The sequence below is a fragment of the Bombina bombina genome, chromosome 5 (assembly GCF_027579735.1).
Source record: "Bombina bombina isolate aBomBom1 chromosome 5, aBomBom1.pri, whole genome shotgun sequence".
Lineage (NCBI taxonomy): Eukaryota > Metazoa > Chordata > Amphibia > Anura > Bombinatoridae > Bombina > Bombina bombina.
This window is the reverse complement of record NC_069503.1, coordinates 236,575,716-236,602,461: the sequence shown is the minus strand read 5'-3', so window position 1 is coordinate 236,602,461 and position 26,746 is coordinate 236,575,716. Positions and strand designations below refer to the sequence as shown.

Below are 26,746 nucleotides of genomic sequence, written 5' to 3'. Positions count from 1 at the left end.
GTGTCCGGTCCACGGCGTCATCCTTACTTGTGGGATATTCTCTTCCCCAACAGGAAATGGCAAAGAGCCCAGCAAAGCTGGTCACATGATCCCTCCTAGGCTCCGCCTTCCCCAGTCATTCGACCGACGTAAAGGAGGAATATGCATAGGAGAAATCATATGATACCGTGGTGACTGTAGTTAGAGAAAATAATTCATCAGACCTGATTAAAAAAACAGGGCGGGCCGTGGACCGGACACACCGTTGGAGAAAGTAATTTATCAGGTAAGCATAAATTCTGTTTTCTCCAACATAGGTGTGTCCGGTCCACGGCGTCATCCTTACTTGTGGGAACCAATACCAAAGCTTTAGGACACGGATGATGGGAGGGAGCAAATCAGGTCACCTAGATGGAAGGCACCACGGCTTGCAAAACCTTTCTCCCAAAAATAGCCTCAGAAGAAGCAAAAGTATCAAATTTGTAAAATTTGGTAAAAGTGTGCAGTGAAGACCAAGTCGCTGCCTTACATATCTGATCAACAGAAGCCTCGTTCTTGAAGGCCCATGTGGAAGCCACAGCCCTAGTGGAGTGAGCTGTGATTCTTTCAGGAGGCTGCCGTCCGGCAGTCTCATAAGCCAATCGGATGATGCTTTTAAGCCAAAAAGAGAGAGAGGTAGAAGTTGCTTTTTGACCTCTCCTTTTACCAGAATAAACAACAAACAAGGAAGATGTTTGTCTGAAATCCTTTGTAGCCTCTAAATAGAATTTTAGAGCACGAACTACATCCAAATTGTGCAACAAACGTTCCTTCTTTGAAACTGGATTCGGACACAAAGAAGGCACAACTATCTCCTGGTTAATATTTTTGTTAGAAACAACTTTCGGAAGAAAACCAGGTTTAGTACGCAAAACCACCTTATCTGCATGGAACACCAGATAAGGAGGAGAACACTGCAGAGCAGATAACTCTGAAAGTCTTCTAGCAGAAGAAATTGCAACCAAAAACAAAACTTTCCAAGATAATAACTTAATATCTACGGAATGTAAGGGTTCAAACGGAACCCCTTGAAGAACTGAAAGAACTAAATTGAGACTCCAAGGAGGAGTCAAAGGTTTGTAAACAGGCTTGATTCTAACCAGAGCCTGAACAAAAGCTTGAACATCTGGCACAGCCGCCAGCTTTTTGTGAAGTAAAACAGATAAAGCAGAAATCTGTCCCTTCAAAGAACTTGCAGATAATCCTTTCTCCAAACCCTCTTGTAGAAAGGATAGAATTTTAGGAATTTTTACCCTGTTCCATGGGAATCCTTTCGATTCGCACCAACAGATATATTTCTTCCATACTTCATGGTAAATTTTTCTAGTTACAGGCTTTCTAGCCTGAATAAGAGTATCAATGACAGAATCTGAGAACCCACGCTTTGATAAAATCAAGCGTTCAATCTCCAAGCAGTCAGTTGGAGTGAGGCCAGATTCGGATGTTCGAACGGACCTTGAACAAGAAGGTCCCGTCTCAAAGGTAGCTTCCATGGTGGAGCCGATGACATATTCACCAGGTCTGCATACCAAGTTCTGCGTGGCCACGCAGGAGCTATCAAGATCACGAAGCCCTCTCCTGATTGATCCTGGCTACCAGCCTGGGAATGAGAGGGAACGGTGGGAATACATAGGCTAGGTTGAAGGTCCAAGGTGCTACTAGTGCATCTACTAGAGTCGCCTTGGGATCCCTGGATCTGGACCCGTAGCAAGGAACCTTGAAGTTCTGACGAGACGCCATCAGATCCATGTCTGGAATGCCCCACAATTGAGTTATGTGGGCAAAGATTTCCGGATGGAGTTCCCACTCCCCCGGATGAAATGTCTGACGACTCAGAAAATCCGCTTCCCAATTTTCCACTCCTGGGATGTGGATTGCAGACAAGTGGCAGGAGTGAATCTCCGCCCATTGAATTACTTTGGTCACTTCTTCCATCGCCAGGGAACTCCTTGTTCCCCCCTGATGGTTGATATATGCAACAGTCGTCATGTTGTCTGACTGAAACCTTATGAATTTGGCCTTTGCTAGTTGAGGCCAAGCCTTGAGAGCATTGAATATCGCTCTCAGTTCCAGAATGTTTATCGGGAGAAGAGATTCTTCCCGAGACCATAGACCCTGAGCTTTCAGGGAGTTCCAGACCGCGCCCCAGCCCACCAGACTGGCGTCGGTCGTGACAATGACCCACTCTGGTCTGCGGAAGCTCATCCCTTGAGACAGGTTGTCCAGGGTCAGCCACCAACGGAGTGAATCTCTGGTCCTCTGATCTACTTGGATCGTCGGGGACAAGTCTGTATAATCCCCATTCCACTGTCTGAGCATGCACAGTTGTAATGGTCTTAGATGAATCCGCGCAAAAGGAACTATGTCCATTGCCGCAACCATCAAACCTTTTACTTCCATGCACTGCGCTATGGAAGGAAGAAGAACAGAATGAAGTACTTGACAAGAGCTTAGAAGTTTTGATTTTCTGGCCTCTGTCAGAAAAATCTTCATTTCTAAGGAGTCTATTATTGTTCCCAAGAAGGGAACTCTTGTTGACGGGAATAGAAAACTTTTTTCTACGTTCACTTTCCACCCGTGAGATCTGAGAAAGGCTAGGACAATGTCCGTATGAGCCTTTGCTTGTGGCAGAGACGACTCTTGAATTAGAATGTCGTCCAAGTAAGGTACTACTGCAATGCCCCTTGGCCTTAGCACCGCTAGAAGGGACCCTAGTACCTTTGTGAAAATTCTTGGAGCAGTGGCTAATCCGAATGGAAGTGCCACAAACTGGTAATGCCTGTCCAGAAAGGCGAATCTTAGGAACCGATGATGTTCCTTGTGGATAGGAATATGTAGATACGCATCCTTTAAATCCACCGTGGTCATGAATTGACCTTCCTGGATGGTAGGAAGAATTGTCCGAATGGTTTCCATTTTGAACGATGGAACCCTGAGAAATTTGTTTAGGATCTTGAGATCCAAAATTGGCCTGAATGTTCCCTCTTTTTTGGGAACTATGAACCGATTGGAGTAAAACCCCATCCCTTGTTCTCCTAATGGAACAGGATGAATCACTCCCATTTTTAACAGGTCTTCTACACAATGTAAGAATGCCTGTCTTTTTATTTGGTCTGAAGACAATTGAGACCTGTGGAACCTTCCGCTTGGGGGTAGTTCCTTGAATTCCAGGAGATAACCTTGAGAAACTATTTCTAGCGCCCAAGGATCCTGAACATCTCTTGCCCAAGCCTGAGCGAAGAGAGAGAGTCTGCCCCACACCAGATCCGGTCCCGGATCGGGGGCCAGCATCTCATGCTGTCTTGGTAGCGGTAGCAGGCTTCTTGGCCTGCTTACCTTTGTTCCAGCCTTGCATCGGTCTCCAGGCTGGCTTGGTTTGAGAAGAATTACCCTCTTGCTTAGAGGATGTAGAGTTTGAGGCTGGTCCGTTTCTGCGAAAGGGACGAAAATTTGTTTTATTTTTAGCCTTAAAAGACCTATCCTGAGGAAGGGCGTGGCCCTTTCCCCCAGTGATGTCTGAAATAATCTCTTTCAAGTCAGGGCCAAACAGCGTTTTCCCCTTGAAAGGGATGTTAAGCAATTTGTTCTTGGAGGACACATCCGCTGACCAAGACTTTAGCCAAAGCGCTCTGCGCGCCACAATAGCAAAACCTGAATTTTTCGCCGCTAATCTAGCTAATTGCAAAGTGGCGTCTAAGGTAAAAGAGTTAGCCAATTTAAGTGCTTGAACTCTGTCCATAACCTCCTCATAAGAAGATGCTTTATTGAGCGACTTTTCTAGTTCTTCGAACCAGAAACACGCTGCTGTAGTGACAGGAACAATGCATGAAATTGGTTGTAGAAGGTAACCTTGCTGAACAAACATCTTTTTAAGCAAACCCTCTAATTTTTTATCCATAGGATCTTTGAAAGCACAACTATCTTCTATAGGGATAGTGGTGCGTTTGTTTAGAGTAGAAACCGCCCCCTCGACCTTGGGGACTGTCTGCCATAAGTCCTTCCTGGGGTCGACCATAGGAAATAATTTCTTAAATATAGGGGGAGGGACAAAAGGTATGCCGGGCCTTTCCCATTCTTTATTTACAATGTCCGCCACCCGCTTGGGTATAGGAAAAGCTTCGGGGGGCACCGGGACCTCTAGGAACTTGTCCATCTTACATAATTTCTCTGGAATGACCAAATTGTCACAATCATCCAGAGTAGATAACACCTCCTTAAGCAGAGCGCGGAGATGTTCCAATTTAAATTTGAATGTAATAACGTCAGGTTCAGCTTGTTGAGAAATTTTTCCTGAATCTGAAATTTCTCCCTCAGACAAAACCTCCCTGGCCCCTTCAGACTGGTGTAAGGGCATGTCAGAACCATTATCATCAGCGTCCTCATGCTCTTCAGTATCTAAAACAGAGCAGTCACGCTTTCGCTGATAAGTGGGCATTTTGGCTAAAATGTTTTTAATAGAATTATCCATTACAGCCGTTAATTGTTGCATAGTAAGGAGGATTGGCGCACTAGATGCACTAGGGACCTCCTGAGTGGGCAAGACTGGTGTAGACATGGAAGGAGATGATGCAGTACCATGCTTACTCCCCTCACTTAAGGAATCAGTTTGGGCAACATTATTATCAGTGGCATCATTGTCCCTACTTTGTTTGTCACATTCATCACATATATTTAAATGGAGAGGAACCTTGGCTTCTGAACATACAGAACATCGTCTATCTGCTAGTTCAGACATGTTAATAGGCATAAACTTGATAACAAAGCACAAAAAACGTCTTAAAATAAAACCGTTACTGTCTCTTTAAATTTTAAACTGAACACACTTTATTACTGAATATGCGAAAAAGTATGAAGGAATTGTTCAAAATTCACCAAAATTTCACCACAGTGTCTTAAAGCCTTAAATGTATTGCACACCAAATTTGAAAGCTTTAACTCTTAAAATAACGGAACCGGAGCCGTTTTTACATTTAACCCCTATACAGTCCCTGGTATCTGCTTTGCTGAGACCCAACCAAGCCCAGAGGGGAATACGATACCAAATGACGCCTTCAATAAGCTTTTTCAGTGGATCTGAGCTCCTCACACATGCATCTGCATGCCTTGCTTCTCAAAAACAACTGCGCATTAGTGGCGCGAAAATGAGGCTCTGCCTATGACTAGAAAAGGCCCCCAGTGAAAAAGGTGTCCAATACAGTGCCTGCCGTTTTTTTAACAGAATTCCCAAGATTAAAATAACTCTCCAAAGTTATAAACCATTAAATATGCTTATAAAGTAATCGTTTTAGCCCAGAAAAATGTCTACCAGTCTTTAAAGCCCTTGTGAAGCCCTTTATTCTTATATTAAAAATTAAGAAAATGGCTTACCAGATCCCATAGGGAAAATGACAGCTTCCAGCATTACCAAGTCTTGTTAGAAATGTGTCATACCTCAAGCAGCAAAAGTCTGCTCACTGTTTCCCCCAACTGAAGTTAATTCATCTCAACAGTCCTGTGTGGAAACAGCCATCGATTTTAGTAACGGTTGCTAAAATCATTTTCCTCTTACAAACAGAAATCTTCATCTCCTTTCTGTTTCAGAGTAAATAGTACATACCAGCACTATTTTAAAATAACAAACTCTTGATTGAAGAATAAAAACTACATTAAAACACCAAAAAACTCTTAGCCATCTCCGTGGAGATGTTGCCTGTGCAACGGCAAAGAGAATGACTGGGGAAGGCGGAGCCTAGGAGGGATCATGTGACCAGCTTTGCTGGGCTCTTTGCCATTTCCTGTTGGGGAAGAGAATATCCCACAAGTAAGGATGACGCTGTGGACCGGACACACCTATGTTGGAGAAATATAAGTCTTCCAGACTCTATAATATATCTCTCTAGATACAGATTTACGCGCCTGTAACATAGTATTAATCACAGAGTCAGAGAAACCTCTTTGACCAAGAATCAAGCGTTCAATCTCCATACCTTTAAATTTAAGGATTTCAGATCCTGATGGAAAAAAGGACCTTGCGACAGAAGGTCTGGTCTTAACGGAAGAGTCCACGGTTGGCAAGAGGCCATCCGGACCAGATCCGCATACCAAAACCTGTGAGGCCATGCCGGAGCTACCAGCAGAACAAACGAGCATTCCTTCAGAATCTTGGAGATTACTCTTGGAAGAAGAACTAGAGGCGGAAAGATGTAGGCAGGATGATACTTCCAAGGAAGTGATAATGCATCCACTGCCTCCGCCTGAGGATCCCGGGATCTGGACAGATACCTGGGAAGTTTCTTGTTTAGATGAGACGCCATCAGATCTATTTCTGGAAGTTCCCACATTTGAACAATCTGAAGAAATACCTCTGGGTGAAGAGACCATTCGCCCGGATGCAGCGTTTGGCGACTGAGATAATCCGCTTCCCAATTGTCTATACCTGGGATATGAACCGCAGAGATTAGACAGGAGCTGGATTCCGCCCAAACCAGAATTCGAGATACTTCTTTCATAGCCAGAGGACTGTGAGTCCCTCCTTGATGATTGATGTATGCCACAGTTGTGACATTGTCTGTCTGAAAACAAATGAACGATTCTCTCTTCAGAAGAGGCCAAGACTGAAGAGCTCTGAAAATTGCACGGAGTTCCAAAATATTGATCGGTAATCTCACCTCCTGAGATTCCCAAACTCCTTGTGCCGTCAGAGATCCCCACACAGCTCCCCAACCCGTGAGACTTGCATCTGTTGAAATTACAGTCCAGGTCGGAAGCACAAAAGAAGCCCCCTGAATTAAACGATGGTGATCTGTCCACCACGTTAGAGAGTGTCGTACAATCGGTTTTAAAGATATTATTTGAGATATCTTTGTGTAATCCTTGCACCATTGATTCAGCATACAGAGCTGTAGAGGTCACATGTGAAAACGAGCAAAGGGGATCGCGTCCGATGCAGCAGTCATAAGACCTAGAATTTCCATGCATAAGGCTACCGAAGGGAATGATTGTGACTGAAGGTTTCGACAAGCTGAAATCAATTTTAGACGTCTCTTGTCTGTTAAAGACAGAGTCATGGACACTGAATCTATCTGGAAACCCAGAAAGGTCACCCTTGTCTGAGGAATCAATTAACTTTTTGGTAAATTGATCCTCCAACCATCACAGATAAAATTATTAGCATGCTGAAGAAGAAGAATAATATTATGAGAATCATGATCTGTTACTTGTTGCGCTAAAGTTTCCTACCAAAAAGTTGAAGCTGCAGCAACATCAGCCAATGATATAGCAGGTCTAAGAAGATTACCTGAACACAGATAAGCTTTTCTTAGAAAGGATTCAATTTTCCTATCTAAAGGATCCTTAAACGAAGTACCATCTGACGTAGGAATAGTAGTACGTTTAGCAAGGGTAGAAATAGCCCCATCAACTCTAAGGATTTTGTCCCAAAATTCTAATCTGTCAGACGGCACAGGATATAATCGCTTAAAACATTTAGAAGGAGTAAATGAATTACCCAATTTATCCCATTCTTTGGAAATTACTTCAGAAATAGCATTAGGAACAGGAAAAACTTCTGGAATAACCACAGGAGATTTAAATACCTTATCTAAACGTTTAGAATTAGTATCAAGAGGACCAGAATCCTCTATTTCTAAAGCAATTAGTACTTCTTTAAGTAAAGAACGAATAAATTCCATTTTAAATAAATATGAAGATTTATCAGCATCAATCTCTGAGACAGAATCCTCTGAACCAGAAGAATCATCAGAATCAGAATGATGATGTTCATTTAAAAATTCATCTGTAGGGAGAGAAGTTTTAAAAGATTTTTTATGTTTACTAGAAGGAGAAATAACAGACATAGCCTTCTTGATGGATTCAGAAACAAAATCTCTTATGTTATCAGGAACATTCTGCACCTTAGATGTTGAAGGAACTGCAACAGGCAATGGTACTTTACTAAAGGAAATATTATCTGCATTAACAAGTTTGTCATGACAATTAATACAAACAACAGCCGGAGGAATAGCTACCAAAAGTTTACAGTAGATACACTTAGCTTTGGTAGGTCCAGCACTAGACAGCGATTTTCCTGAAGTAACTTCTGACTCAGATGCAACGTGAGACATCTTGCAATATGTAAGAGAAAAAACAACATATAAAGCAAAATTGATCAAATTCGTTAAATGACAGTTTCAGGAATGGGAAAAAATGCCAAAGAACAAGCTTCTAGCAACCAGAAGCAATGAAAAATGAGACTTAAATAATGTGGAGACAAAAGCGACGCCCATATTTTTTTAGCGCCAAATAAGACGCCCACATTATTTGGCGCCTAAATGCTTTTGGCGCCAAAAATGATGCCACTTCCGGAACGCCGACATTTTTGGCGCAAAATAACGTAAAAAAAATGACGCAACTTCCGGCGACACGTATGACGCCGGAAACGGAAAGATTTTTTGCGCCAAAAAAGTCCGCGCCAAGAATGACGCAATAAAATGAAGCATTTTCAGCCCCTGCGAGCCTAACAGCCCACAGGGAAAAAAGAGTCAAATTTTTGAAGGTAAGAAAAAATGATTAATTCAAATGCATTATTCCAAATATGAAACTGACTGTCTGAAAATAAGGAATGTTGAACATTCTGAGTCAAGGCAAATAAATGTTTGAATACATATATTTAGAACTTTATAAACAAAGTGCCCAACCATAGCTTAGAGTGTCACAGAAAATAAGATTTACTTACCCCAGGACACTCATCTACATGTTTGTAGAAAGCCAAACCAGTACTGAAACGAGAATCAGTAGAGGTAATGGTATATAAATAAGAGTATATCGTCGATCTGAAAAGGGAGGTAAGAGATGAATCTCTACGACCGATAACAGAGAACCTATGAAATAGACCCCGTAGAAGGAGATCACTGCATTCAAATAGGCAATACTCTCCTCACATCCCTCTGACATTCACTGCACGCTGAGAGGAAAACCGGGCTCCAACTTGCTGCGGAGCGCATATCAACGTAGAATCTAGCACAAACTTACTTCACCACCTCCATAGGAGGCAAAGTTTGTAAAACTGAATTGTGGGTGTGGTGAGGGGTGTATTTATAGGCATTTTGAGGTTTGGGAAACTTTGCCCCTCCTGGTAGGAATGTATATCCCATACGTCACTAGCTCATGGACTCTTGCTAATTACATGAAAGAAATATATTATTCTAAAGCTGGAAATATATGGTTTTAATGCACATACATTTCAAAGCATTGCATTAATCTCCCGACAAATGGTTTAATATGTCTAAAGATTCTTGATAATTACCTTTTCTTTCACATGGAATTACTATGCATAGATCTCTGTAATATAAATGGTGTACAGAGCAAATCAAAGAAAAAATAAAGGAGTGGGAATGACACAAATTGTTTTATCAGCCTAGGTAAGAAGGGTCAGAAGGACCTTAGTCCTGCATCTCGTGATGGACGTAAGTAAGAATAGAAGGGGTCACCTTTAAAAAATAATGGGGGAGTAGTAATTAAGTCCATTTTCTCAGTAGTGGGGGATCTCACTGGTAAACATTAGCTAAAGTGAGCCAAGACAGAAGTTTATAACATACTTCAGATTTTTTTCCCCTTCAGTTCACAAATAACAAAGCCAGGCATTGTTTGGAAAGTTATAGGAGAAAGAGGAAGTTTGACCCTTATAGATATTCAATGGAGGCCAGTGGATACAAACTAAGCTGTCATCATAAAAAGCTCATATGCATCCACTTTTTTTAGGGTCTATGCAAATGCTATTCATATGAGAAGTGAAGAAAGCAAAGAACTAATAAATCTTAGTATGCAAAGTAAACCAAGGTGCCAGACAGAGGTAAAAAGCATAGATAGGGAATGTCACTGGTCATTAAGGGGATAAATAGTGATTTCCTTTGGTAAAAACAAATATATATTTTAAATCAAAGTAAACAAAAAGATTGTGTAAAAAAAAAAGCAAACAATTTACATGTTTTCTTGTGTGGTAAGAGCAGAAGATTCTTAAAAATTAAGTTTTGTTCTGTTAGTTCTGAGCATGAGCAAATCTGACTCCCTGTTTATCTAGTCTATCCACTTAATACTAAACCAACTCTGGAAGTTTTATGACATCATGCTAGATAAGCGTTCTGTAGAGACCACAGCCTCCATGTACGGTTGTCACAGGAAGTAATGGACACTGCACAAATGAAGTTTAAAAATAAAAATAAAAGGTAAAATCCATTTAAATAGATGAATGATACATATTGCAATTATTTTTATAGAATATACCACTGCTTTAATGCTTTTTTATTTTAATAAGGAAATGGACTGTTTAATATCCCTTTGAGATTTAAAGGAGGAGAACCTGAGCGAATAATTGGTCTAATTCTGATCAGAGCCTGAACAAATGTCTGAATATCTGGAATTTTAGTAATCCTCTTATGGAAGAAGATGAATAGGGCCAAAATACAACCCTTAAGAGAACTAGCTGACAAACCTTTAAAATGCAGCAGGCTGGAGTCTGTGGAAATCACTAGCCAAAGAAAAGAGGCCCTGTGAACCAAGGAATGATGAAAATACCATTAAGTTAGAGACTATCTTGTCCTGTGATCTAATAGGATACACTGAGGACAATCCTCATGATTCCAGTGCACTGACAACATTTGCAATTCAAAGGACAGAAGATGAAATCTGGCAAATGGAACTACATCTGAGGCAGCCACCATGAGACCAACAACTTCCATGTAAAGAGCAACAGAAGGGAAAGGATTAAGTTGACGATGAGCGCAAGCCTATTGTAACTTCTTAGTCAGCGCTGATCTTGGATAGTCACTGAAAGAATTATGAACCTCAGAAAAGAAATATGGGTCAGAGGGGTTAAGGAACTCTTATTTATATTCCAATTGTGACTGTGAAGGAGATGAATAACTGCTTGAGTGGGAGACACAGCCAGATGAAAAAAGGTTCCTTAACAAAAAGATTGCCCAAGTAAGTAACTACAGAGATTCATTTAACACAAATCACAATTAAAAAAAAAACTCCTAGAACCTTGGTAAACACTCTGGGTGCTGTTCCCAAAATAAAGGGGCACAAACTGATCAGAGCCGGACTGGGAATAAAAAGCAGCTCTGGAAAATTTAGAGACCAGCCCAAATTTCTGTTGACTCAGTATAATGTGCAAGCCCCAGTTTTGTCAAAGGGGTTTACTGGGATACTCCTTCCCCCAATATTTTGTTTTAGAATTATATTACATTAGTTTGTATGTAATAAAAAGTGCCAGATTGTTGTTATATGCACTCTAAAGCCCAGTTGCATCCATTAATAACCTCTTCAAATTGTAGCTTTCCAGTCCCAGCTGCTGCAGCCCACCGGGAAATCTCATGGTAGGCCTATACTGCCTTGAAACTGATGCATGTATAAATTGCAAATATCAGAAACCCTGTGAATGGATATATTTTTTTAAGCATCTTTAAGTCTATGGTAGACAAAAAATGTCCCTCCTGCACTAAAGTAAAGCGTGCATCTTGAAAGTAGGAACTTTCAGGAATATGTAAGATTTTGAGATCCATGATAGGCTGAAAAGTACCCACTTGGAATAATAGAGATTGGAATAAAACCCCTAGTTTAATTCTGAAACTGGAACAATAATTCCCATAGTTTACAGATCTCTTACACAAGCCACAAAAGGCTTGAGTCTTTAAAGGATCTTGAGACAGCCGAGGCAGGAACAATATTCCTTAAGGAGGCTTTGAATGAAAGCTTATTTGATATCTATCCCTTTGTCTCTTATAATTGTTACTTTGCATATTATATCCATGATTTTAGCGCTGCAGAATCTGTTGGTGCTCTGCAAATAACTGATAATAATCCCTGAAAAATGATTTCCAGTATGCAGGGATCCTGAACAGATCTCTCCCAAGCCTCCTGAAACAGACTCAATTTGCCCCCTACCAGAGACTGGTCTGGAATAGGGGCGGCACTTTCATGCGGACTTGGAAGCTGGGGTGGATTTCTTAGTCTGTTTTAGAAGAAGGACTAGACTTCTATAAATATCTGGGGTAACCAGAACTCTGATTCTTATGATTTATAGATTGTAGAAAGAAATTAAAGGTCCTGCAGAACTAAGCTTATTCTTAGACTTCTTATCCAGGACCAGAAACGCTTCTTTACCCCAATGACTATGGTAATAATAGTATCCATTCCTGTCCCAAGCAAAATGTTTACTATGAAAGGGAAGTGATAGTAGTCTGTGTTTAAAAACTATATCAGTAAAGGGGGCGTGTCCGTGCAGCATACTGGATAGGACGCACATTCTGATAGCTCCAGCAGAATCATTAATAATCCGCCTATTATTAATCTTTTACAGCAAGATTAAGTATACATTTTATGAAGGCATCACAATCCTGCTAATTGTGAGCCCATATCTAATTTCTTTGCTGTATGTATGATACTGGGGACTCAGATCAGAACATTAAGGCCTAAGGCGGCCTAGTAATAGGTATCCACCTCCCCCCGGGAAGAGCCGGGTCCTCAGTGCCGTCAGGAAAACTGACTTACTGAACCTCTTCACAACCTATCACCAAGGGGACATCAAAGTATATCTGCTGATCTATCGTACCAAACTGCATTAAGATCACTGTACCGGGATAGAGACAACATTACTCAGAGACACGTGACAGATATGGCGGAAGAGAGTTGCCGGATGCAACATGAAGATGTCTTTGCAAAATTTGACACCCTCATGCACAGGCTAATTGAGATAGCTCCATATGATTACTTGTTGATGCGCTAAAATACAGAGAATGAGACCACAGCACACATGATGGACTCATTGGAAATACAGCCCTGCACTAATCACAGTGACATCGAATACAAGCTCATACCATGGGAACCGAAAGGTCAAAAGCGCAATCAACCTGCCTCCATTGTATCCAGAGACACCCGCAACACAGAATCGCAGCCGTGGTCTCAAAAACACTGGCCACCGGTATTGGAGGAACACCTCCGGAGCGCAAGATCAAAGAACCGAGCAAGGGCTTATACCCAGACCAAACAGCGGAGAAAGAATCTACCGGCACAGGAAGCTTTGATGCAGAGGTTCGTAAGGGTCCACCTGAAAAAGCAGCACCAAAAGCCGGGCAAGCTCCTTATCTGCAAAATTAATTGTGACGAATATTGCAGCTGCGGCGATACGCCGACTACACTTCAGGTCAATTTAAGGCAAGACATCTATTGTTTTCATAATGATGGACGCATCCCGAAGACAGGAGAGGGGTAGTCTGAAGATACCCCTCTCAGACAATATACGGCTGAAGCGCCGATAAACGGAACTTTAATATCATATGCCTGGCAGTAGTGTCGATGATTCTATAAGGATATATTACAATGCAACGTTAGCTCCAAGTTCTATGATTTATTCATACGATCATTACTGCTTAACTTCCTCTCACCAGACTCTGCTGACAGTAAGAACCCGGGGACTGAGCATAGTTAAATTTTCCGGTAAAGTTACATATGGTACATGTTAGTAATCTTAAAATATCTAGGCTTAACCGTAGTGTGTAATGTTTTTAGCTTCCTATCATTTGTATTCCAGTAAGTTATTAATCAGTGTATATGCTCCACATGGTGCCCGGAAATATGGCTGAGAGGCGCTCTAGTATATGCAAACTTAACCTTGGGACTAAAAGATCAGCAGAGATCTGATACCTCTGCCTCTTGTAACAAACATCTATCTAGAATATTAATGGGGCATTTAACTTCATGTTATAGAGATATTTAGTTGTTCAGTTTTATATTTTCCATGTATTCCTATTGTCTCTAGCAAACATAATACCATTGTGCAACTGTTATATATATGTATACAATGTGAAACTTGAGGATAATACTGCATCTATAATATACAAACAGGACTGTTTAGGGCAGTTATAGATGTAAAAGTATATTTCTCCCTGATAATGTTCAATATGATACTGTTTTGTACTACATAATCCAGGAGAGAGTAATTGATAGAGGCCACTGTATACCTGGACAAAAATTGGGGGCAAAACTGTATTATTATAGCATTGTATGTGATTAATTTTTTATTTAAGCCATGATAAATACTGTATAGCCACAGATCAGCCTCTCACTGCCCCTCACTTTACAGGCAAGCAGCCAATACACAAAGACATAATTGCTTTCCCAACAAAGTATACAAGCAAATCCCTTATAATGCTTAACGGTTTATTTGATGTAGGTTTAGTGTTTAAAGTTGCATACTAGTTATAAGCAGGTTAACCCCAACATCAGCATATCTGGTTTTCTTTTTAGTTGTGGGATCCAAGAGTGGTCTCCCCAGCTGGGGTATAGATAGAGCGTCCAGCAAGCATAGCCCACTTATCCTGTTCAACCAACATCTTATTGGGTTTTCATCTATCTTTTCTTAAGCTTATTATATAGATTAATAATAACTATGACCTGTTGGATAAGTGGGAATACAACAAAAGTACATGGTTGTATCACATAATCTGTAAATATGCAGCAAACTTTTATATGCTATGTATTGTATAATGTGTTGATTTCATACTTGCTGTAAAACATCAAATTTTCCAATAAAGCTCTTTGAAAATTAAAAAAAAAAAAAAAACTATATCAGAAGATCAATATTTGAGCAATAAAGCTTGTCTGTTCAAAAGCAGTATTCTTAGCTTTATTTGTTATGCAGCTGTGAAAATGATTCACAGATCTCAGAAGATTTTAAGGGACATGAAACCCATTTTTTAATTTCCAGTAGTGCATTGCTGCTTCTTCAACAAACGATACCAAGAGAATGATGCAAATTAGATAATAGAAGCAAACTGGAAAGTTGTTTAAAATTGTCTGCTCAGTCTGAATCATAAAATTAAAATTTTTGGTTGTTTCTAGGTTATCACATAAAACAGCAGTAGCAACAGCTACACAAACACTGACAGCAGGCCTAAACGCAATGTCTGCAATTTGATAGGACCTTCTATTGAAATGTCAATGTTTCTAACCAAACTATACTTGAACGAGGAACTGTCCTCCTAAGTAATAGCAGTACGTCTGGCAAGAGGGGAAATAGCTATATCCACTTTCGTAAAAGTTTCCCAAATATCTGTTAGCATAAGGAAGTAGGAATATAGGGCCCTGTGTACTAAGCTGGTTGCATCTTCCATCAAATTCTGCACATGGATAATAATTCAAAGCTGTATAGCCAGCAACCCTATTAATAAACAAAGAAAAATCAATAATATAATTTATGGATAGACTTGTATGTCTTTTAACTCTTTTATTTTTAATGTGAATAAGCCATGCTACACCTCAGATGTTACAAATATATATTTCAGATATTACAGGCAGACACAATAGAAATCAATAGGGGGGTCCCAGAAATATCTAACAAAAGCAGGAACTCCACCTGTTCTCCTCGCAGAGTGTTTCTAACAGGCCATTTTTTACTCTGTAATGTCTTTTATATAATTGAACCTTTTTTATAAGGTTCTTGGGCACTAACAGTATTGCTTAAAATGACATCCGAAAATAAAATCACTGTACTATATTTTTTTTATCTACCAGGATATTATTTTGCTTGTTAATGGGATAACTGAATATTGCGGCTGATCTTGGTTTTGCCATACTGAGGATCACAACTTGCTAAAGCCATTTTTAGGCTACTCATAGTTATGAAATTAGCAGAGCAGACAAAACAAATACGACACTGAATCAGACACAGTAAAATGCTCACATTTAACAATTAAAAAAACACATCTTCTGCCACGGCAACGGGGTCCAGAGACTCAAAAAGTTTGTTCTCAGAAGAAGAATCCTCAGAATTATAAGCACCTTTATCATCTATGGAGAATTTAGAGGGGATGCTCCTAAAAGGAGACCCTGATGACAAAGGCCAAAAGGGGACAACCTTGCATCATCTGCTTAACAACTAGATGCATAACAGGCATAATAGCGAACACTTAATTAATAGCAGAGTAAATATACTTTTTAAGAAAGTTCAGAAGAATGCTCCTGAGTACACCCGTGATAAGCCACATACACTTGAACACCGAAATGCAGGCAGCACAGGAAATCTCTGTTTAGAGTTAGAAATAGACTCAGCACATGAGGTACATAGCTGAGCAGCGGGACTCACCTTAAAATCCCTACAAACACTACTAAAGTAAAAGTGTTTAATATTTATATGGCTTGTGTCAGAGCAAATTTATAAGACAAGTATATGGTAATATCAATTTTTATTGTCCTTTAATTTTGTATTATAACAATAATGATGTACTGTAATTATTGTTAAGAGCACATCAGTAAGATATGAGAATGGCAATGTCTCTTTGTTATCCTGTAATGTATAAACATATGCAACTAAAAAAAAATCCTTACAAACCAAGCACAAGCTGGAAGAGGTTAGAATCTCCCTTATACAGTAAAGGATTAGCTGACAGACCAGCTTGTTCCAAACTAAAGGTCAGGAGATAGCGTAAAGGTAGAAGTGCCGTTCGGGACCCGCAGAGCACTGCTGGTCCTAAAAACAAAATCACTGCTGATCCTATTAGCAGCACTAATTGCACATACAAGTTGTGCCACTAGCCCTTTGCAGGGGGTTAAACACATTAGAGCATGTCATTTTAAGCAATAAGGAAGCACATATTTTGTTATTCCCGAAGGGAAGAAATAAACAGAAATGGCACAACATAAAACTGGATAATCCATGAAAGGGGAAACTATAAGAAAGAACAGTCAAACACGCCAAACTAACAGCAATCAAACAGTAAAGGGTACACAATAAATAATACAACAAATAAATGGTTAAATTAATGTGTTACCCAATATGATCAGAGTATCTCACCACCTCCACAGGTCCTTAGAGCTTTCCCAAAACACTGAGATGGCTATAACACCACAGGAATAGGAAAATATAAGGACAAGAAGGTGTGCTAATAAGGTTATCCGTTAGCGCACGTGTACTACCAGTGAGCGCTAAAGCTAAAAACACAAAGGAAAAAACAAGATATTAGTGCAGGTGAGGGAAAATAGCTGTGTTCTGCAGTAACACCTGAGAGCGCTAAACCCAACCGCACTAAATTTAAAGAGACAGTCATTTTATTTAGAGAGAAATTTTACAAGTGCATTTAAGTCCCTAGAAAATGTGAATCATGTGAACATGTTAACACTAATATCTGGTGGGTTATGAAGGCGCAAAGTACCTGTGAGCTCCTTCATCAACTGTGGTAGATTTACCAAGCAGCAGATGCTGCTATCTACCCCCGTACTTTCCGGCTCGCTGGAAATTTAAGTTAAGTAGCAGCGGTTATAAGACCGCTGCTCCTCAACTCTTCTGCCACCTCTGAGGCGACGAAACGCAATCAGCCCGATCTGATACGATTGGATGGTTGACACCCCCTGCTAGCGGCCGATTGGCAGCAAATGTGCAGGGGGGGGGCATTGCACAAGCATTTCACTAGAAATGCTTGTGCAATGATAAATGCCAACAGTGTATGCAGTCGGAATTTATCAATGAGCAGCAGACATGATCCGCTACAGCCCGCACATTGATAAAGCTACCCCACCGTCTTTACCTCAGCTACAGCAACTGCTTCCAGCAGACAAACCCATCCTAGGCAGTGTAAGCACGGTGCCAAGGATCTTTAACAAATAGCAGCAATCTACAACCCAAGGGATACGTATATCACCAAAGATTGGTAAGGTCCCACCAAAAGCAGCACACTGTAGACCAGGGATAGATAAATCAACACTTCATATGGAAGGCCTGTGACATTTCCCACTGGGAATAGCTCTTTCAATGAATGGCTAATAACTCCTTGTCTTCCCCTCTGTCGGACAAGTCACTGAGAGGAGAAAATGGATTTCACATTGGTAAGCGAAGCCCTCTCAATAGCGAGTAGATCAGGACTTCAGCATTCATCTCACTCCATCAAGGAGTAAAAAAAGAGGAGAGGATTCAACGTAAGTGGGCGGAATTTAAAGTTGTGGTATGTTGGGGCGTCTTTTGCCTCCTCCTAGTGGACAGAAGGGTAATTCCCAAATGTGATATCTGATGGACTCAACATATGATGAAAGAAATACAGTAAAAAGAGGGGTACATGTAGGATGTGGAGGTAGCCTAAAGACTTATGAAAAGATTTCTAACTTCTCCAATAGTAGTTTTGGTACATAATTTTAACAACACTGACTGCTAATGTATATATTTTCTCCAGCACTGGCTGCAGAAACACACTGCTCATTCAAAACTGTTTTCCATTAAAACACTTTATTCACAAATAACAAACAGATAATGTGATGTCAAGAAATAGTCACGTCACAACTCTTACACTTTCACATGGCCATACAGTTCTATAATATTCTGCATTAACTCAAAAGATAATGCATTCACTATAAGAATAGAAATTTAAAGGGATATTCCAGAAAAAAATTGGAATCCACACGAATGCATTTCAGTTTTGAAAAGAAGCATTTTTGTAATATAGATGTATTAGCAAAAATGCTTCTAATTAAATCTATAAATGTGTATTTAAGTATGCACTGTTCACCAGCATTTTAATTGTGTGTGTATGCATATATATATTTAAGGATTAGAGGCAAGAGAGAAAATAGAGAATATATATATATATATATATATATATATATATATATATATATATTCTCATAAAAGGGCAGGGATTTCAGCAATTAAAAATAGGAAAAAAGGGTATCACACCAATTTGATTCAAGAATTATATATGATTTATTATGGCTATGTCCACACTCGTGCATAGACTCTGCAGACAAAAACTTCCAAAAGTATGCGTCCGAGCTGCAATATAATACCATAAATACAATAATGTCATATGTATTATATGTAGAAAAACAAACAAATAAAATTAAAAAACATGGTTAGCTTATAACCAATGTATGTAGATTTATGTGCATATAACCAACACCAGATGCAACACCCCTTCCAAAGGGTAGCCCTGTACTCCGCCAGGAACCTGCTACATTGGATCATCAATGAGGATCCATGCAAATGCGTAGCTACACAAATAGGGTAGTGGAAAAATCAAAGGCAACACCTCTCTCAGAGGGTGACCCAGAAAAGCATAACTGGAAACAGTCACCATGAGATAAAACCTGAGGATCTATACCAGAGATTGGAGGAAAAACATAATTTATGTAAGAACTTACCTGATAAATTCATTTCTTTCATATTAGCAAGAGTCCATGAGCTAGTGACGTATGGGATATACATTCCTACCAGGAGGGGCAAAGTTTCCCAAACCTTAAAATGCCTATAAATACACCCCTCACCACACCCACAATTCAGTTTAACGAATAGCCAAGAAGTGGGGTGATAAGAAAAAAGTGCGAAAGCATATAAAATAAGGAATTGGAATAATTGTGCTTTATACAAAAAAATCAAAACCACCACAAAAAAAGGGCGGGCCTCATGGACTCTTGCTAATATGAAAGAAATGAATTTATCAGGTAAGTTCTTACATAAATTATGTTTTCTTTCATGTAATTAGCAAGAGTCCATGAGCTAGTGACGTATGGGATAATGATTACCCAAGATGTGGATCTTTCCACACAAGAGTCACTAGAGAGGGAGGGATAAAATAAAGACAGCCAATTCCTGCTGAAAATAATCCACACCCAGAATAAAATTTTAATGAAAAAACATAAGCAGAAGATTCAAACTGAAACCACTGCCTGAAGTACGTTTCTACCAAAAACTGCTTCAGAAGAAGAAAACACATCAAAATGGTAGAATTTAGTAAAAGTATGCAAAGAGGACCAAGTTGCTGTTTTGCAAATCTGATCAACCGAAGCTTCATTCTTAAACGCCCAGGAAGTAGAAACTAACCTAGTAGAATGAGCTGTAATCCTTTGAGGCGGAGTGTTACCCGACTCAACATAGGCATGATGGAATAAAGATTTCAACCAAGATGCCAAAGAAAATGGCAGAAGCTTTCTGGTCTTTTCTAGAACCGGAAAAGATGACAAATAGACTAGAAGTCTTTCGGAAAGACTTAGTAGCTTCAACATAATATTACAAAGCTCTAACAGCATCCAAAGAATACAATGACTTCTCCTTAGAATTCATAGGATTAGGACATAATGAAGGAACCACAATTTCTCTACTAATGTTGTTAGAATTCACAACCTTAGGTAAAAAATTCAAAAGAAGTTCGCAGCACTGCCTGATCCTGATGCAAAATCAGAAAAGGAGACTCACAAAAAAGAGTAGATAATTCAGAGACTCTTCTGGCAGAAGAGATGGCCAAAAGAAACAAAACTTTCCAAGAAAGTAATATAACGACCAAAGAATGCATGGGTTCAAAAGGAGGAGCTTGAAGAGCCCCCAGAACCAAATTCAAACTCCAAGGAGGAGAAATTGACTTAATGACAAGTTTTATACGAACCAAAGGTTGTACAAAACAATGAATATCAGGAAGATTAGCAATCCTTCTGTGAAAAAGAACAGAAAGAGCAGAGATTTGTCTTTCAAGAAACTTGCGGACAAACCTTTATCTAAACCATCCTGAAGAAATATAAGTCTTCCAGACTCTATAATATATCTCTCTAGATACAGATTTACGAGCCTGTCACATAGTATCAATCACAGAGTCAGAGAAACCTCTTTGACCAAGAATCAAGCGTTCAAACTCCACACCTTAAAATTAAGGTTTTGAGATCCTGATGGAAAAAAGAACCTTGAGACAGAAAGACTGGTCTTAACGGAAGAGTCCACAGCTGGCAAGAGGCCATCCGGACAAGATCCGCATACCAAAACCTGTGAGGCCATGCTGGAGCTACCAGCAGGACAAACGAGCATTCCTTTAGAATATTGGAGAATACCCTTGGAAGAAGAACTAGAGGCGGAAAGATATAGGCAGGATGACACTTGTAAGGAAGAGATAATGCATCCACTGCTTCCGCCCGAGGATCCCGGGATCCGGACAGATACCAGGGAAGTTTCTTGTTTAGATGAGAAGCCATCAGATCTATTTCTGGGAGTTCCCACATTTGAACAATCTGAGGAAATACCTCTGGGTGAAGACCATTCGCCCAGTTGCAACGTTTGGCGACTGAGATAATCCGCTTTCCAATTGTCCATACCTGGGAAATGAACCGCAGAGATTAGACAGGAGCTGGATTCCGCCCAAACCAAAATTTGAGATACTTCTTTCATAGCCAGAGGACTGTGAGTCCCTCCTTGATGATTGATGTATGCCACAGTTGTGACATTGTCTATCTGAAAACAAATGAACAACTCTCTCTTCAGAAGAGGCCAAGACTGAAGAGCTCTGAAAATTGCACAGAGTTCCAAAATATTGATCGGAAATCTCACCTCCTGAGATTCCCAAACCCCTTGTGCCGTCAGATACCCCCACACAGCTCCCCAACCTGTAAGACTTGCATCTGTTGAGATTATAGTCCAGGTCGGAAGAACAAAGAAGCCCCCTGAACTAAACGATGGTGATCTGTCCACCATGTCAGAGAGTGTCGTATAATCGGTTTAAAGATATTAATTGAGATATCTTTGAGTAATCCCTGCACCATTGGTTCAGCATACAGAGCTGAAGAGGTCGCATGTGAAAACGAGCAAAGGAGATCGCATCTGATGCGGCAGTCCTAAGACCTAAAATTTCCATGCATAAGGCTACCAAAAGGAATGATTGTGACTGAAGGTTTTGACAAGCTGATATCAATGTTAAACTTCTCTTGTCTGACAAGGACAGAGTCAGACACTGAATCTATTCTAGAAACCTAAAAAGGTTACCCTTGTCTGAGGAATCAATGAACTGATTGGTAAATTGATCCTCCAACCATGAACTTGAAGAAACAACACAAGTCGATTCGTATGAGATTCTTCGAAAATGAGAAGACTGAGCAAGTACCCAGATATCGTCCAATAAGGAAATACCAAAACCCTGTTCTCTGATTACAGAAAGAAGGGCACCGAGAACCTTTGAAAAAAATTCTTGGAACTGAGGCTAGGCCAAACGGTAGAGCCACAAAACTGGTAATGCTTGTCTAAAAAGAGAATCTCAGACACTAAAAGTGATCTGGATGAATCGGAATATGCAGATACACATCCTGTAAATCTATTGTAGACATATAATGCCCTTGCTAAACAAAAGGCAGGACAGTCCTACAGAAACCATCTTGAATGTTGGTATCCTTACATAACGATTCAATATTGATAGATCCGGAACTGGTCTGAAGGAATTGACCTTCTTTGGTACAATGAAGAGATAAAATAAAACCCCAGCCCCTGTTCCAGAACTGGAACTGGCATAATTACTCCAGCCAACTCTAGATCTGAAACACATTTCAGAAATGCTGAGCCTTTGCTGTGTTAACTGGGACACGGGAAAGAAAAAAATCTCTTATAGGAGGCCTTAACTGAAGCCAATTCTGTACCTTTCTGAAACAATGTTCTGAAACCAGAAATTGAGAACGGAATTGATCAAAATTTCTTTGAAGAAAACGTAATCTGCCCCATACCAGCTGAGCTGGAATAAGGTCCGCACCTTCATGGGTACTTAGGAGCTGGCTATAGGTTTTCTATAAGGCTTGGATATATTTCAAACTGGAAATAGTTTCCAAACTGATACCGCTCCTGAGGATGAAGGATCAGGCTTTTGTTCCTTATTGTGAGGAAAGGAACGAAAATGATTATTAGACCTAAATTTACCTTAGATTTTTAATCCTTTGGTAAAAAAGTTCCCTTCCTTCCAGAAACAGTTGAGATAATAATTTATTATCCTGGAAAGAAAGGGAAAGCAAAGTTGACTTAGAAGACATATCAGCATTCCAAGTTTAATCCATAAAGCTTTTCTAGCTAAAATAGCTAGAGACATATACCTGACATCAACTCTAATGATATCAAAAGATGGTATCACCAATAAAATTATTAGCATGTTATAGAATAATAATAATGCTATAAAATTATGATCTGTTACTTGTTGCGCTAAAGCTTCTAACCAAAAAGTTGAAGCTGCAGCAACATCCGCTAAAAATATAGCAGGTCTAAGAAGATTACCTGAACATAAGTAAGCTTTTCTTAGAAAGGATTCAATTTTCCTATCTAAAGGATCCTTAAATGAATTACTATCTGCCGTAGGAATAGTAGCACATTTAGCAGGAGTAGAGACAGCCCCATAACCTTAGGGATTTTGTCCCAAAAAAACTCTAATCTGTCAAATGGCACAGGATATAATTGCTTAAACGTTTAGAAGGAGTAAAAGAATTACCCAAATTATTCCATTCCCTGGAAATTACTTCAGAAATAGCATCAGGGAGATTAAACACTTCTGGAATAACTACAGGAGATTTAAAAACCTTATTTAAACGTTTAGATTTAGTATCAAGAGGACCAGAATCCTCTATTTCTAATGCAATTAATACTTCTTTAAATAAAGAACGAATAAATTCCATCTTGAACAAATACAAAGATTTATCAGCATCAACCTCTGAGACAGAAAACCTCTGAACCAGAAGAACCATTATCAGTATCAGAATGATGATGTTCATTTAAAAATTCATCTGAAAAAAGAGAAGTTTTAAAAGACTTTTATGTAAACTAGAAGGAGAAATAACAGACATAGCCTTCTTAATGGATTTAAAAAATAAAATCTCTTATGTTTATCAGGAACACTCTGAAAATTAGATGTTGACGGAACAGCAACAGGTAATGTAACAGTACTAAAGGAAATTTTATCTGCATTAATAAGTTTGTCATGACATGCAATACAAACAACAGCAGGAGAAACAGATACCAAAAATTATAGCAGATACACTTAGCTTGGTAGCTCCAGCACTAGACAGCGATTTTCCTGTAGTATCTTCTGACTCAGATGCAACGTGAGACATCTTGCAATATGTAAGAGAAAAAACAACATATAAAGCAAAATTGATCAAATTCCTTAAATGACAGTTTCAGGAATGGGAAAAAATGCCAAAGAACAAGCTTCTAGCAACCAGAAGCAATGAAAAAATAAGACTTAAATAATGTGGAGACAAAAGCGACGCCCTTATTTTTTAGCGCCAAATAAGACGCCCACATTATTTGGCGCCTAAATGCTTTTGGCGCCAAAAATGACGCCACATCCGGAACGCCGACATTTTTGGCGCAAAATAACGTCAAAAAATGACGCAACTTCCGGCGACACGTATGACGCCGGAAACTGAAAAGAATTTTTGCGCCAAAAAAGTCCGCGCCAAGAATGACGCAATAAAATGAAGCATTTTCAGCCCCCGCGAGCCTAACAGCCCACAGGAAAAAAAGAGTCAAATTGAAGGTAAGAAAAAATGATTAATTCAAATGCATTATCCCAAATATGAAACTGACTGTCTGAAAAATAAGGAAAGTTGAACATTCTGAGTCAAGGCAAATAAATGTTTGAATACATATATTTAGAACTTTATAAACAAAGTGCCCAACCATAGCTTAGAGTGTCACAGAAAATAAGATTTACTTACCCCAGGACACTCATCTACATGTTTGTAGAAAGCCAAACCAGTACTGAAACGAGAATCAGCAGAGGTAATGGTATATATAAGAGTATATCGTCGATCTGAAAAGGGAGGTAAGAGATGAATCTCTACGACCGATAACAGAGAACCTATGAAATAGACCCCGTAGAAGGAGATCACTGCATTCAAATAGGCAATACTCTCCTCACATCCCTCTGACATTCACTGCACGCTGAGAGGAAAACCGGGCTCCAACTTGCTGCGGAGCGCATATCAACGTAGAATCTAGCACAAACTTACTTCACCACCTCCATCGGAGGCAAAGTTTGTAAAACTGAATTGTGGGTGTGGTGAGGGGTGTATTTATAGGCATTTTAAGGTTTGGGAAACTTTGCCCCTCCTGGTAGGAATGTATATCCCATACGTCACTAGCTCATGGACTCTTGCTAATTACATGAAAGAAATATAAATGCTTAGATGCATAAAATTACAATGAAATATGCAATAATGCTTGCTGGATGAACAACGCCAATTATAGAGGATAGCACCACTCATGTTGGAGGTCCCAGCTACCATAGTAATTAATAAGGATCTATGTTCATCCTAAAGCAAGCACATGGTGAAGGTACATAAAAACAAAATTCACATAAAGTATACAAGCGGTGAAGTTGGAAGCATATAACATATACAATGCCTTGGACGAGTATCCAGAAATGCTATATCAAGTACTGAGTTCACATACGATAAGATATTGTGCTGATATAAATATAAGTCCAGTAGCAATCAACAGTTAAGCGCGAATGTGGTACATATATTTCTTTGCACCATCTCAATATAGCCGTTTGGCAATCAGCATAGCAACAAAGTTACACCAAAATACTTTACTGTAACGATCACCAAAAGAATCCTCCGGTCTGGGAATCATAAACCAAGCATGTTCCTCTAGAAGCTGCACATTTGTAATCCACACGTATTGGAAAGCAAGTCCAGGCACAACAAAGATGACGTCACACGCCGACGGCCGTTTCACTCCCCACGTGACCAAGCGTCATAGGGGCTTCCTCAGGGTGTACATCTTACAACCCAATGTACCGGTATTTAAACACTGTCCATTAATCGGATAGGTGAACATTTTCATGCGAGATTTTTAAAGGAGCAGTACTCAAATTGAAAATTGTGCACAAACTACCAAAAATTTGTTTACATTATTTTGTAAGGTAATGTAAAATATCATATTTACATCAAGTTTAAATATATATAATGGCCTTTGTGATAGAAGAAGAGAAGGATATTCAAACCATATTAATATTAAACCAACTATTTTGAGAGGATAGCGCCGACATACAATGCCTCCAAGCATCACATTACAATGAACTATTTACAAAAAGGAGCAAAGTCTAGTTTTTCATTCAGCCCTTTTGGTGATAGGGTTTTAAGACGATATATCCAAGCCACTTCTTTTCTAAGCAGCAACTTGTCAATGTCTCCTCCCCTACCATATAGGGAACATTTCTCAATCCCAATAACCTTTAAATAATCGATAGAACAATTATGACATAACTTGAAATGTAACGCTAAGTTACTATTTATATCTCCTTTTCTTGCATTAATAATGTCATTGTGATGTTCAGTTATTCTAGATTTTACCATTCTTTTTGTCTTTCCTGTGTAAAACAACGGACAAGGACAATACAGGAGATAGATAATGTTTTCAGATTTACAATTAATAAACTACTCTTCTCACCAGTACTGAACTGTTTTGTCTTAACAATAAATTTGCAAAAGACACAAATACCACACTGAAAACATCCCTGAACTCTTTGGCATTTTTCTAGCCAATTTTGTTCTCTTAGATTTTTTACATAATCACTCTTTACCAACTTATTCTTCAAGTTGGGAGCTCTACGTGCAACAAGTGACGGAAAGTCACCCACCACATTCTTAACGTTTTCATTTGCCATTAGAAATTGCCATTTATTTTTCAATATTGTACTAACCTTGTTCCAGTGTCCATTGTACTCAGTAACAAATCTTAGTGTGTTGTCGGTCTTGGTTTCTTTCTTATTATAGAGAAGAGAGTCCCTATCAGTTTTTAGGGCCCGATTCATTGCATAATTAACATTACTTTTAGAATAACCTCTAGCTTTAAACCTATTGGACATTTCATTAGCATGTCCAATAAATTTAGTTTTACTAGAACAATTTCTACGCAACCTTAGAAATTGTCCTATAGGAATACCTTTAATCAATGAAGGTGGATGGCGACTTG

The 26,746-nt window shown here is 39.4% G+C and overlaps 1 protein-coding gene across 1 annotated transcript in view; it reads right to left on the bottom strand.

Moving 5' to 3' along the window:
* MPP7 (MAGUK p55 scaffold protein 7) overlaps positions 1–26,746 on the bottom strand; it is a 1,181,171-nt gene that overhangs the window by 363,327 nt on the left and 791,098 nt on the right. The gene's annotated exons all lie outside the window — the stretch shown is intronic.